General features: G+C 33.8%; 2 protein-coding genes across 11 annotated transcripts in view; one reads left to right on the top strand and one right to left on the bottom strand.

Annotated features, from left to right (window-relative positions):
- Positions 1–10,119, bottom strand: part of PPIG (peptidylprolyl isomerase G) — a 47,824-nt gene extending 37,705 nt beyond the window's left edge. For 2 of the 9 annotated variants that reach the window (XM_019727383.3, XM_074337645.2), the window contains exons 1-2: positions 9,577–9,691; positions 8,981–9,048 (exon numbers count right to left, since the gene is read on the bottom strand). The gene's annotated coding sequence lies outside the window, so the exon portion shown is untranslated. Of the gene's footprint in view, positions 1–8,980; positions 9,049–9,576; positions 9,692–9,954 lie in introns of those variants that run through there. The other 7 variants (XM_019727384.3, XM_019727382.3, XM_019727388.3 and 4 more) reach the window with 7 other exon arrangements.
- FASTKD1 (FASTK mitochondrial RNA regulator 1) overlaps positions 10,095–12,326 on the top strand; it is a 36,483-nt gene continuing 34,251 nt past the window's right edge. For both annotated transcript variants that reach the window (XM_088794625.1, XM_088794623.1), the window contains exon 1: positions 10,095–10,449. The gene's annotated coding sequence lies outside the window, so the exon portion shown is untranslated. The remainder of the gene's footprint in view (positions 10,450–12,326) is intronic.

Here is a 12,326-nt window from a genome sequence, read left to right as displayed (position 1 = left end):
TAGGTTAATTTTAATAATATATATAATTCAGTACGTCCAACATATTATTTCAACATATAATCAACATAAGATGTTATTAATGATATACATCACATTCTTTTTTTGGTACTAAGTCTTGGAAATCCAGTGTCTGTCCATTCAGACCAGCCACATTTCAAGAGCTCAGTAACCACATGCAGCTCAGGGCTACTGTGCTGAACGGCACAGCTCTAAGTATTTTAGTTCCTGTTGACTTCATCTAACATTCTTCACAACTTGCTTCAGACACACTGGTGTTTCTGCTGTTCTTCAAACATTCCAAGACCTATTCCCTCATCCAGTCTTTCACATTTGCTTCCCTCTCCGTGGAATGATCTTAACCCCAGATCTTTAGAACATGGTTCATCCTCTCACTGATTGAAGCCATTGCTCAAGTAGCACTTCCTCATGGAAACTACTCTAAGGAGCAGCCCCTGTCCTCCACCACTTTATATCCTCTTACTCTGCTTTATTTTCCTCCCAGCATTCATTGCTATTCGGTATTTTATTAAAAATTCAAGTTTTTATATCTATTTCTCTTACTAGAATATAAATTCCATGATATGACAGACCTTTGCAGTTTTGATCACCTCTTAATTCCTAGTGCCTCAGTGTTTGGCTACGGCAGAAAATCAGTATTTAATAAATGAATGAATATATTACGTTGGTGCAAAAGTAATTACGGTTTTTGCAACTATTTTTAACCTTTTAACCTGCAATTACTTTTGCACCAACCTAATACAGACATGAAAGGACAGGCATGTGTGAGAATGCTTTTCTGCAATATTACAAAAACAACAAAAAGGTAACACCCAAAATGTCCCACAATGAGAGAAAAGCTGAATAAATTATGGTATATACATACTATTTAATATTACACAGCAGTTTAAAAAGTCTTTACAGACATTATCCAAAAAAACCCTACTTAACTGAAAAGGAAAAAAAAGCAAAATTGCACATAAGTATTTTTTTATACCCTAAAATAATACTCTGTATCTAAAAGAAACGGGTCTTGAGATATATACCCCAATAAATTAAAAAAAAAAAAAAAAAAAGATATATACCAAAACTGCTACAGTACTTTGCAGAGACCAGGAGTAGGGATGGAAGTAGATGGGGGTCTTTAGCTTTAGCTATAAGGTTTGAATTTTTGCAACGACAATATATTCATGTATTAGTTTCCCAATTTAAATTAATAAAATTTAAAATATACCTGCAGAGTAAAATAAAATAGAAAATACATGAAAATATTAAAAGCCTACCTCTAAGTAAAAGGATAGGTGGTTTTTATTTTAGTTTTTTTATTTCCCATGTTTTCTACAACAAATATAGACCTGTAAAACAAACACTTCAAAAGAGTTCTCAAGTCTAGAAGATCTTAGGAAATTTTTCTTTTTACAAAACTCTATCCCCCAAAATGGAAACTATGAAAAATACATGTGAATATTTACCTAAACTCTGGATAGTTAAATAAATTTTCAGGTTCACAATAATGAAATAAATAATGGAGATAAAGAAATTTGACTTCATGAAAAAATTTATATCTATTTATCAATGTAAAATTAGAAAGTAAAAAATTGGGGTAAATCTTTTCAACAAACATGATGTATTCATTTTCTTTCTGTAGAACAGTGCTTAATAATGGGGGCACTAGTTTAATTCTGCACTGACTAGGACTGTCCTAATTTCTGCAGAAAATTAAGCATCCTTGGTCCTAACTGTTAAATATCACTCCAAGTGATGATCAAAGAAAACTCTCATTGTCCCTTTGTTTCCACCTTTGAGAACCACTATCATAGGATCCATGTACCAAACAACTAAAAGCAGAAAGCCCACCCAAAGGAACATAAACATACAATACACAGAAAGTAAATTAAAAATACAAATAGTATGAACAATTCTGGTAAGCAATTTGGCATTATAGACTAAGACTTTGAATATATTCATAGTCATTCTAACCTTTAATACTTTAGTAATTCAGTCTCTTAGAATCTCTAGAAAGGCAACCATTTTAAATGAAATGTTCCTTGGTTTTTTTTAAATAATAGACAATAATTAGAAACAACGTAAATGTCCAACACAATTAAGTAAGTAAACTACAAAATGTTCATATGATGGAATATTACACTGCCTATGAAAACACAATTTTTAAATACAACATGGAAAAAATATTAAATGAGATACCAACATTATATGTTATAAATAGATAATAAATCCTTTTAAACTATTAAGTATAAAAAATTCATATATACTGTCACTGTAGTACATTTTACAATAGTAAAATAAAAAACAAACCGGTTGGTACAGTAATAGAAATTGGTTAAATAAACGATACCTTCATAAAATGGATGGTATTCATCTGTGCCATTGGAAATCATATTCTTACATGTTAAAATTATAGAGATAATATTTTTCACCTATGGATTTGACAAAAATAAAAAATACTGACCTAATAATACATTGCTGCTGCTAGTAAAGGAGTAAATCGATATAGTCCTTTGCCAATCTGACATCATAAAGTATTATGAATGCATTAAATACTCTTCGACTCAATAGCTCCATTTCTAGGAATTTATTTTATATACATCCTACACATTTGCAAAATAAGGTTTTCAAGGCACCATCATTTGTAGTAGCTAAAAGGCTGTAAACCTAAATGTCCACATAGGAGGAATAGGCTATATAAATCTTATCACATCTGCATAAAAAACAAAGAGGAAGCTGTCCACGTACTGCTATCTGCAAGACATTTTGTTAAGTGTGAAAAAAAGGGCAAGGTACAGAAATGTGTATAGACTACTTTCTTTGTAGATATATTTTTTTAAGTAAACAAATAATACAGAGGCCTTGTCTAACAAAGAGTCATCTGGTAGGGGAGGAAATGGGTAGCCGGGGAAAACTGGGTAAGAAGATTTTTTTACTGTATAACCTATCAATTTTATAGCACATGAATATTATTAAAAATTATAAATAAAACTGAAAAAGAAAAATTATCAAAGACTCCCCATGAATGGGAGAATACTCATATTAGGTGAAAAAAAGTAAATTAGTAAGCAGTAGTGTCTGTAAAATTCCAATTTTACACATATCAGATGCACATTAAAAAAAGATAGAAAACCAAATTACTACGTTGAAGAGATAACTATACCATGTTCACTGCAGCATTATCTATAATAGCCAAGAGATGGAGAAACCTAAGTGTCCATCAACATATGAACGAATAAAGAAAATGTGATTGAGATACATAATGGAATACTATTCAGCCATAAAAAGGAAATCCTGCCACTTGAGACATCAATGGATCTTGAGGGCATTAAGCTAAGTGAAATTGTCAGACAAAGAAAAATACTGTATGATCTCACTTAAATGTGGTATCTAAAAAAGGTAAGTAAAAAATATACGCATACACAATGAAATATTATTCAGCAATAAAAAAAGAAGGAAATTTAACCACTCGTCACAACATGGATGAACCCTGGAAACATAATAAGTGAAATAAATCAGACAAATACTTATAATACTTAAGATCTCACTTATATGTAGAATCTTAAAAAACAAAAATCTCAAATTCACAAAGTTCGAGAATGTAATGTACAGCATGGTAATTATAGTTAATACTGTACCATATATTTTAAAGTTGCTAAGTAAGATAGGAGATCTTAAAAGTTCTTATCACAAGAAAAAAATTATAACTATGTGAAGTGATGGATGTTAACTAGATTTATTATAGTAATCATTTCACAATATATATGTCAAAGCATGTTGTATACCTGAAATATATAATCATATATGTCAATTATATCTCAAAAAAAAATAAGGCAAGAAGAAATAGGATTTACCAATATATTAACATTGATTATACTTGGGCCATGGGTTTAAGGATAATTTTTATGTATTTCTGTTTTCCAAATTTTTTCAACAGTTGAAGCAGTACCTACTGTTATAATCAAGAAAAATATTTTTAAAAATACTAATAAAATGAGATAATATCTTGCCTATCAAAGTAAGCAAAGATCTTTTAAAAGAATAATTCCCAAGACAGCACTCCTCTGGAAACAATATGTGAAACTCTTAAGTTTTTATACCTTAAATTGGTTTATACCTTAAATCAGTAAAATTTAACTACTTGGAATCTACTGTAAGGAACTACCCTAAACTTAGAAAGCCTTCATGTATAAAGTTGGCCATATTACTATTCCTTTTATTAACATATCACCAGAAGCAACATATTCGATATGAAAAATGGTTTAATTATGTTCTCTGGTTGAATAAAATATAGTTTTTAAACCAATGCTTACAAAGATTAATAATTTAGAAAATGTTCATAAATTGTTAAAAATAATCCAAATATAAAACAGCATATGCAGTATCATTATAATCTCATAAACCACCCCTAACCCTCAAATTCAAAGACTTACAAAAAGAAAGAAAGAAAAAGATTGTAAAGAAATAATCATTACTGCGTTTGGTTGTAAGACTGGGAGAGGGATTTTTGTCTGACTATACGTTTTTCTACTTTAATAAAGATACTAATTGCTGCTATAAAGAAAACATTTGTAATAAAAAGGAAAATATATATACAACTTTCTAAGATTATAATGTACATGTCTGTAAGTAGTTATACTTAGGATACCACACAAGGATACTTTTCATAGAAATAGATTAACGTTAGTTTTCCTGAAATGACAAATATGTCTTAATTCAAGAAAGATTAAAGATAGAAAATTATCATTAACAGCACTACACAAATCTCTTAAGTATGTAAATGATCTATTAGTGACAGCTAATGAAGAACAATGGTGACACAAGGTGGCTCAACACTATGTCTCTAATGTTACTGAAATCAGATTCCATCTAATCAGAAAAAGGACATAATGTTTCCTCTATAATTATGATTTCCTGGTATTACTCAAATAGTATCTAAAATCAACCACAAAACAAACACCTGGTCAATGTTTCATTTTTTTTCCAAGAAAAAGAGAGAACTGCAGAGAAATACCAAAAATATAGCTCAGGGGGAAAAAAAAATCAAGCCTTTGCAATTTTCAGTAAAATAATTCATGTATTTCCCAAGAATCGTACATAATGAAAGCTTTCATTGTAGTAGTCTACGTGGGTGATCTGTTTGCTGCAAATTTGTTTAATCCAAATGAGTTGCAACTATTTCTAGAAAATCCAGATATAAATTTTTCTTGAAAAAAAAAAATCACTATTTATTACAATGTGTGCTGTTCCCATACAGAAATCAGCATAGTCTGCCCCCATTACATGAGGTGTATATGTTCCAGTTTGACCTAGTTTCCATTATTGCCTATTAGCTGTTACTATTTATCTACTTGACCTCATGCACTCAACTTCCCTGCCCCTCCCATTCAGAAATTTGAGTATGTGATAATACTTAATTTCATCTACTTTATTCATAATGAAAATATTTTAAATAAATAAGCTCATTGAAAAGTTAGATTACACAAAATGCATAAAATCCTGATACTTAGCTATAACTTTTAATATTTTAATGTATATTCCACTTTTTTCTAAGCAGACAAAATCACGTTTTAAATGCTTAACAATATATTTTTGTATGTCAATAAGAGATTTTATAAAATTTTAAATACGAAATGCTAAGATGTATAAAGTTCTGCAACAAATATATTCCATAAAAAATATCAGAAGTAAATTCGTATTTGAAAAGTTTACTCTTACAGGTTCATACATAAAATAATTTCCATATTCACCCTAAAGTAACAAGGACGAGGGCACAAGAATATAGGCAACTAATTAAAATATATAGTAAAAGACAAGGTATTTGTAATTAGGAAAGAAATAATGCAATGATTTTATTACATTCAAAGAATTATTTGGAAGCTTCACACAGTATGAAGGAGTCAGCATAGTCTTGAATCTTGGAAAAGCAGATAATAAATCCTTTTAAACTTTTAACATGATTAGCAGGTCTTTACCCTTTCCCATTCCCTTGGCTAATTTCTATGTGTCCTTAAAGATTCAACCTAGCCAGGGTACACTTTGGGAGTTCAGCCCTTACTCTGAAGCTTAAATAATCTTCCTTTGTTGAATCTTATTTTCTTTATCATAAACTCGTCTGTAAACTCCTTGAATTCAGAACCTTTGTATCTTCAACACCAAGCAGTCAGTGCCTGGCCCAGGACTACATTATCAAATAGAAAGAATGTTTATTGAGGCATGTGCAGAACTAGACTCTGCTATTAAAACTTAGTGCCTTTCCTCCTACAAGTACTATGTATCTGTAGTCAGTAAACTCTCCCAGAGCCTACCAGTAACCATCCTGTCAGCCTGTTTCATAACTGAAACAACCTTTTTCCTAGATCTGCCTACTGAGTTCTGTTAACAAAGTGTTTCTTTCCTTCTTTCCTTTTCTCTCTTTCTTCCTCCCTCCCTCTCTCTTTTTAAAAACAATCTGCTGTAAGAGGGAGCATATTCAGTTCAGGACCAAGAAACAAAGATGAGAAGTTCTTATCTGCTTGAGTTTAATAAAATGGGTGATAATTCTCATATAAGAGTTCCACCTCTAAGTGCAATCATTTAAGTTAAACTAATTAAAATTATAGCAGATCTTGAAGATTACTTTCAAAGAAAGCAATACAATATTCAAATCAGCCTCTTTACCCTACTCCTAATGTAGTTCACAGAGAATAAATGAGAAATAAAAATGTATTGCTTCAAAAATAATTAAATAAATTTATAAATGCCAGATTGCTAATGAGCTAAGTACAAAAAAGTTAACATTCTGAGGCATCAGGAAAGACAACTATCCTCTTCCATATGGTGTCCCTTCCCTTAGTCTCTGTCAGTTAGTCACAAACCATCACTGGTAGAAACATGATAAACAATGTATAGGCACTTCCTGAATTCTTAAATCCTTTAGAAAACTTAAAGAGAAAAGCTGTAATGTTGCCAAGTTCAGTGTAAATAATATGCTATAATAATAAGAGATTACATGTTTTCACACATACAATCTAAGACAAAAATATAGTAAAACTGTGTTAGCATTGAACTAAAAAGAGAGTATATTAAGTGGGAAATCCCTTCTAATATTATTATTGTACCTGTAATTATCTCAATTCTTATAATGGTAAATTAATTCCACTGTCTCCAGAGTTACTTACACCATGTTAGCAATATTACTCAACCCAGTTAATTCCTACAAGAAGAACTACAGACTTCTGAAATTTTAAGGAAACTTAGAGATAATCTAGTCCAATTTTCTGATTTTATAGATTGAAAACAAGAGAACTAGTGTGTTGAAGTGAATGGATCAAGGTTACAACTGGAAAAAAGCAAGAGTTTTCTTATACTCTACAGCTTTATTGTAGAAACGAGCTTATCCAGAAATATTCCAGGTAATGGCTTATTTAATTTTCCACCATATGACCATAACGCAATGATTTAGTTATGAGTAAACATTAGCTGAGATTTTACGTTATTAACAGTGTCTTAATATATAAACAGGCTTCATTCATTTTAAAAATCAATGAGTTAAATCATTCATGTTTTAAAAAGAACATTTTAATATCAAAAATCGATGCCTATATTTGTAAGTATAATGCAATTAAATTTCAGGAAGAGGTTGGTGATTATTTTAAGCCACCACTCAAACTAAAACAAAGTGCTAAAGATTTCCTTTGTAACAAAAGTACAAAGTCCCAGTTACAATCATTTTCTCTGAGTACTTATAATACTGCATGTAGTAAATGTCCAGATGCAAGATTTGCCCTATAGAAACAAAATAATGCAGAATTCTTACGTAGACAGTATATGCATTAACCCACGGCAAAATCATTGACACTTAAATGAAAACTGAAGCTTGTTGCTAATATTAAAGACAAAAAAGGATGTAATACCACAATGCAGCAGAGATTTGCAACAAACTTTTCAAATCACTTGAATTATCTATGATTCCCAAGACACCTTAATACATTAGTATACTAAAAGTAGATAATACATTATAATTAGTATAGTAAGGAAAAAAACACCAATCAACGTGTATTTCTTAAAAGAGCAACACTGAAAGAATTGCAGATGGTGTGCTAACAACTATTACAACTAGTTCATCCTATTATGAATGGCTACCAATTTCACTCTGCATAAAGAATGAATGCTGCCTGTCAGAAAACCTAATTTAAAATATGCAAAAGTACAAAGACCTTACATAGCGACCACGGATAATGCAAGACCACAATAAGAAGCACCAAAAACTACAGACCTTTAATAAGTCACAACAAATGTAATGTATGCCTTTCACTTCATTCATAGAAGCTTTGAGTTCTTACCTGAAAGCCAATTTTACACAAAATTTTAACAAACCTGAATATTTATTTTTGAAGCCCATAGTTGATAGTCTGAAATCAAAATATTTTATATATGAAGAAACTGAGGTTCAGAAAGATGGCTGAACCAGAAACAAACCAAAATTTTCTAACTTAGGAAGTGTGCAAACTTGTACACTCCTGACAGCAGGGGAAGGCTACCTGCCAATAGCTTGCAACAACAAAACAAAAGACCATAAAAAGCAAACATAATTTTTTTAAAAAGGCACAGATTCCTACTACAAGACAAGACCCATTAGGATCCTAGGGCACCAATAATCCTGAATCATAATACATTAAACAACGAAAAATGAATTCTAAGGCTGAAGTATGTAATTTGTTATAAAAATAATCCCATCTCAAATGGCTAAAAGGGGGATGCTAAAACGGGTAAATTTTCTGGTACTTAACAAATTATCAGTGAGAAAAGTGGGTATTCTAGATATCTGTGCTTTTCTGGATTTTATGGCACAATTTTAAAAATGTCACACACCCCATCCCCACCATCCTTCCTAATCTGTAAATTACTGGCCATTCTTTGCCAAAGGGGGACACATACAGACACACACACACATATTTTTCCCCACTCTGGTTTTAGCTGCTGAATGTTGACGTACCTCCAAATTTCCAAACCATTTAATTGTTCCTTGGATGTACTTGTTATCACTACTGCAAAAACTTGATCCTGCACAGAAAGTACTGTTGTGAGAAATTAAGATCAATGCACAAAATGATGCTTTTATAACATTTCCAAAACGACTGGGAGTTCTTCATTCCCGCAGACCTCAACTTAGCTCCTTAAAAGTCTAAAGATGAGCCAGATTCGCACAACTACCGCCAAAGCACAAGAAGCTCCGAAGCCATCACCTTCCTCCTAAACGAATTCCCTCCTCCTAACAGGCCTGCGTTGCTCAAAGCTACTCGGAAACGTGGGATAACGTGGAGACAGCTCTGGGATGAGGGAAGAGAGCCTGGATTTGAGTTTTAGAAGAATGCTTAACTAAGTGGCCTGTGCCACTTACCTATGCACAAAAGACGCTGTCTAAAAGGAAAAGGTCGCAAGAGGAGGCAAGCCTGTCTTCAGTCTAATCTTAACCCGCGATTCAGGCTCGTCGCCTGCCACTCTCCAACCCTAACCTGACAGGACGTCATGTTACGCCTCCCCCTTCCCCACCAATCCTCCCACCTTCACCAGTTTAGTGTTTAGTCTTACAATTTTGAAGCATCAAAAATCACCCTGGCTCTCTAGAGTTCAGGCCGCCGTCGCTGCCGCCATATTACAGCTTGTGCGGCAAAATGCGTCAGGAAGGGAGGCGTGCGCCCGAATCGAGAGGGCGGGGGCTGGCAGGAGGAGGGACGTTTCCCAGACCTGAAGGCACGGCTGGAAGCCTTCTCCAGCTGCAAAGCCAGCGCCACGGTCCTTGGGGGTCCCCTCTGGAATCAAGCAGCCCGATACCGCGAGGGGAAGACGGTTATCTCGGCAGGGCCTACCGTGCCGGCTCCGCCCCTCTTCTCGGGCCCTTCCCGCTCTCCTACCCCGGGTCTGCTGCGAAGGACGCCACCGAAACAACACGGGCCTCACGCCACCTACCTGTACCAGTACCGTCTCCTCTTCCTAGGGTCCCGTCCTGTAAAGCGCTTCAAATCTACCGCCGCCAGAAAAGGCGCTAAAGCCCACTAACCGCCTCCCTCCCCCACAACCCAGTCCCAGCGTGGAGGGAAAGCGTCGCTCCGGAAGTGCGTCACGGATGGGCTGACGGTAGCTCCTGGTGTTCCCTTGATTGTGTGACCTCGGCCTGCCTTGGAGATCTAGGATTTTGGTGCCTGTTAAATACTAGTTTATAGGTAGCTAAATGCTTTATAAAGTGTGAGTTGATTGGGAACGTTTGTAACCCTCAGAATGCCACGTCGTTTGTGAAATGAAGTGCTTCATTTAGTACACATTTATTGGTCGTCTGCCAGAGTATTGGGAAGGAAGCCCTACTTTCAAGGAGCTTCTAGTTCCGTTTCCACTTAACGCTGTGACACGAGTTTTAAAAAACAGAAATGACCAAAGTGCAATTGAGGAAAGAATGAAATTACAAAGGTAACTGATGCTCGTTTTTTATATTCTCACAACCAACCCATGATGTAGGTTATCGTTTCACAGATAAAAAAATTGAGGCCCAGTGAGGGCAAGTGCCACCTTCCCAAAGACGCTGTTTCTAAATATCAGAGCAAGTCTGTGACTCCAAATCCAGCGCTCTCTAGGGAAAATAGGACATACAATATTATTATTTTAAGAAGTAAGATTCTCTAGATTATGTTAGAAATAAATGCCCACTGCTATTTGGGGGAGGAGGAATCAGAAATCCTTGTGGGAATGTGGGTAAGTTTTAAAGGAACTAGATAAGGAAATTTATAATCTGAGTTCTATATTATTGTATAAAAAGAACTTACGTTATGATCATTTAAAATTTTCACTCATTTACGTGAGGTGAATTAATTATCAACAACAGGCATGTGGTACATGTAAGGGTCTTGACCAATTTTACATAGCTGTAAAACTGAGGAAAATTCCTTGAGCCATTGCCGTTATTGCAGGGCAGCAACAGGATACCCATCTTTAGACAGTTCAGTGGTTGTATGATTTACACTTTACAGTAAGGAGGGCAATGCTGCAATATCTTAATAAATCTGATTTATATTAAGCACTATGTTAAGATAGATTTTTTTTTTTGACCGTTGGTTTGTTTGATTTTTGATTCAGCTTCCATGGGAATATATTTTTATTTAGCTATGATACACATATTAGTTTCTTAGATTCGTACTTACTGGTAGAGGGAATGGGTAAGTGATATTGCGCTTAACATTGGTGTACTCTTCCTCTTTTTCACCAATTCAGTCAGAGACATTTTCGAAGATATATTACAGATCATCATAATGCCATAATTAACATTTTGAGATGTAGAAAGGTAACATTCCCAATCTTGTTCTATGATATACCATCTTCCAAGAGAAACAGACATATGAAGTGACTGAAGAATTGTTTAATATTAAGTAAAATATTAATAAGTACTGTGGGGGCTAAAAAAAATACTACTTTTCTTCCCACCTTCTAAGTTCTTCGAGCTGGGTGAATAATAAAATTAACAGAGACAGACTAATAGGAAAAAAATCAAGTTTTTAATACATGTGCATGGGGAATTCACATAGGCAGAAAATTCCAGCAAAGCAGATTTAAAAGAGCCTGTATGATCAATTGCTATTGTTGTATTTATACAAATAATCGAGCCAAAATCATTAAAACTAGACTTGTGCGGTAAATAAATTAGTCTTAATTTGGCTATCTTTGACAAAAATGAGGGTGATTTTAGAGAAAAAAAAATTGTGTTTCAGTAGAAACTATAATACATAGTTGAGGATATTAATTAGATTCTAGTTTAGTTGTCTTTTTTTTTTTTTTTTTTTTAATATTTGGCTACATCCTCTAATGTAATGTTTCATTTTTCTCCCGTCTTTTGACTTGGAATTATTGAGAATTAAAACTTTTTTCTAAGCCTTGCAATTACAAACTACAGCTAGACAACATGATACACACTTCAGAGAAATCGCCACAACAGCTCATGTTTAAACAATCTCAGTGACTGATGCAAGCCACACAGAGATTTTACCTGAGTACCTGATGACATTATCAGAGACATTCAAACTACAGACCAGGAGAATCTATCACATTGTCCCTGCCTGCCCACATTATCAACCAACTGAAGGGAACCAAAGTTTTGTCCCTAAAGCTGCCTTTTTAGGATATTGATTTTTAAGCTGGTTATTAAGAAACAAAAGACTAGGAAGAACCTTTGACCCTCTCCCCTTTCCTGCCCAAGAGATTCATATAGAAAAACCTGCTTTAGGAAGGAAATCTTAGGATGGCTCTAGCCTAAATAGCATAATTTGAATTAAATACGAGGTCTGACAATTAAGTTC

Source organism: Rhinolophus sinicus, chromosome 17, assembly GCF_057876585.1.
Source record: "Rhinolophus sinicus isolate RSI-liver-muscle chromosome 17, RSI-T2T, whole genome shotgun sequence".
NCBI classification, from domain to species: domain Eukaryota; kingdom Metazoa; phylum Chordata; class Mammalia; order Chiroptera; family Rhinolophidae; genus Rhinolophus; species Rhinolophus sinicus.
This window is presented reverse-complemented; position numbering and strand designations above follow the sequence as displayed.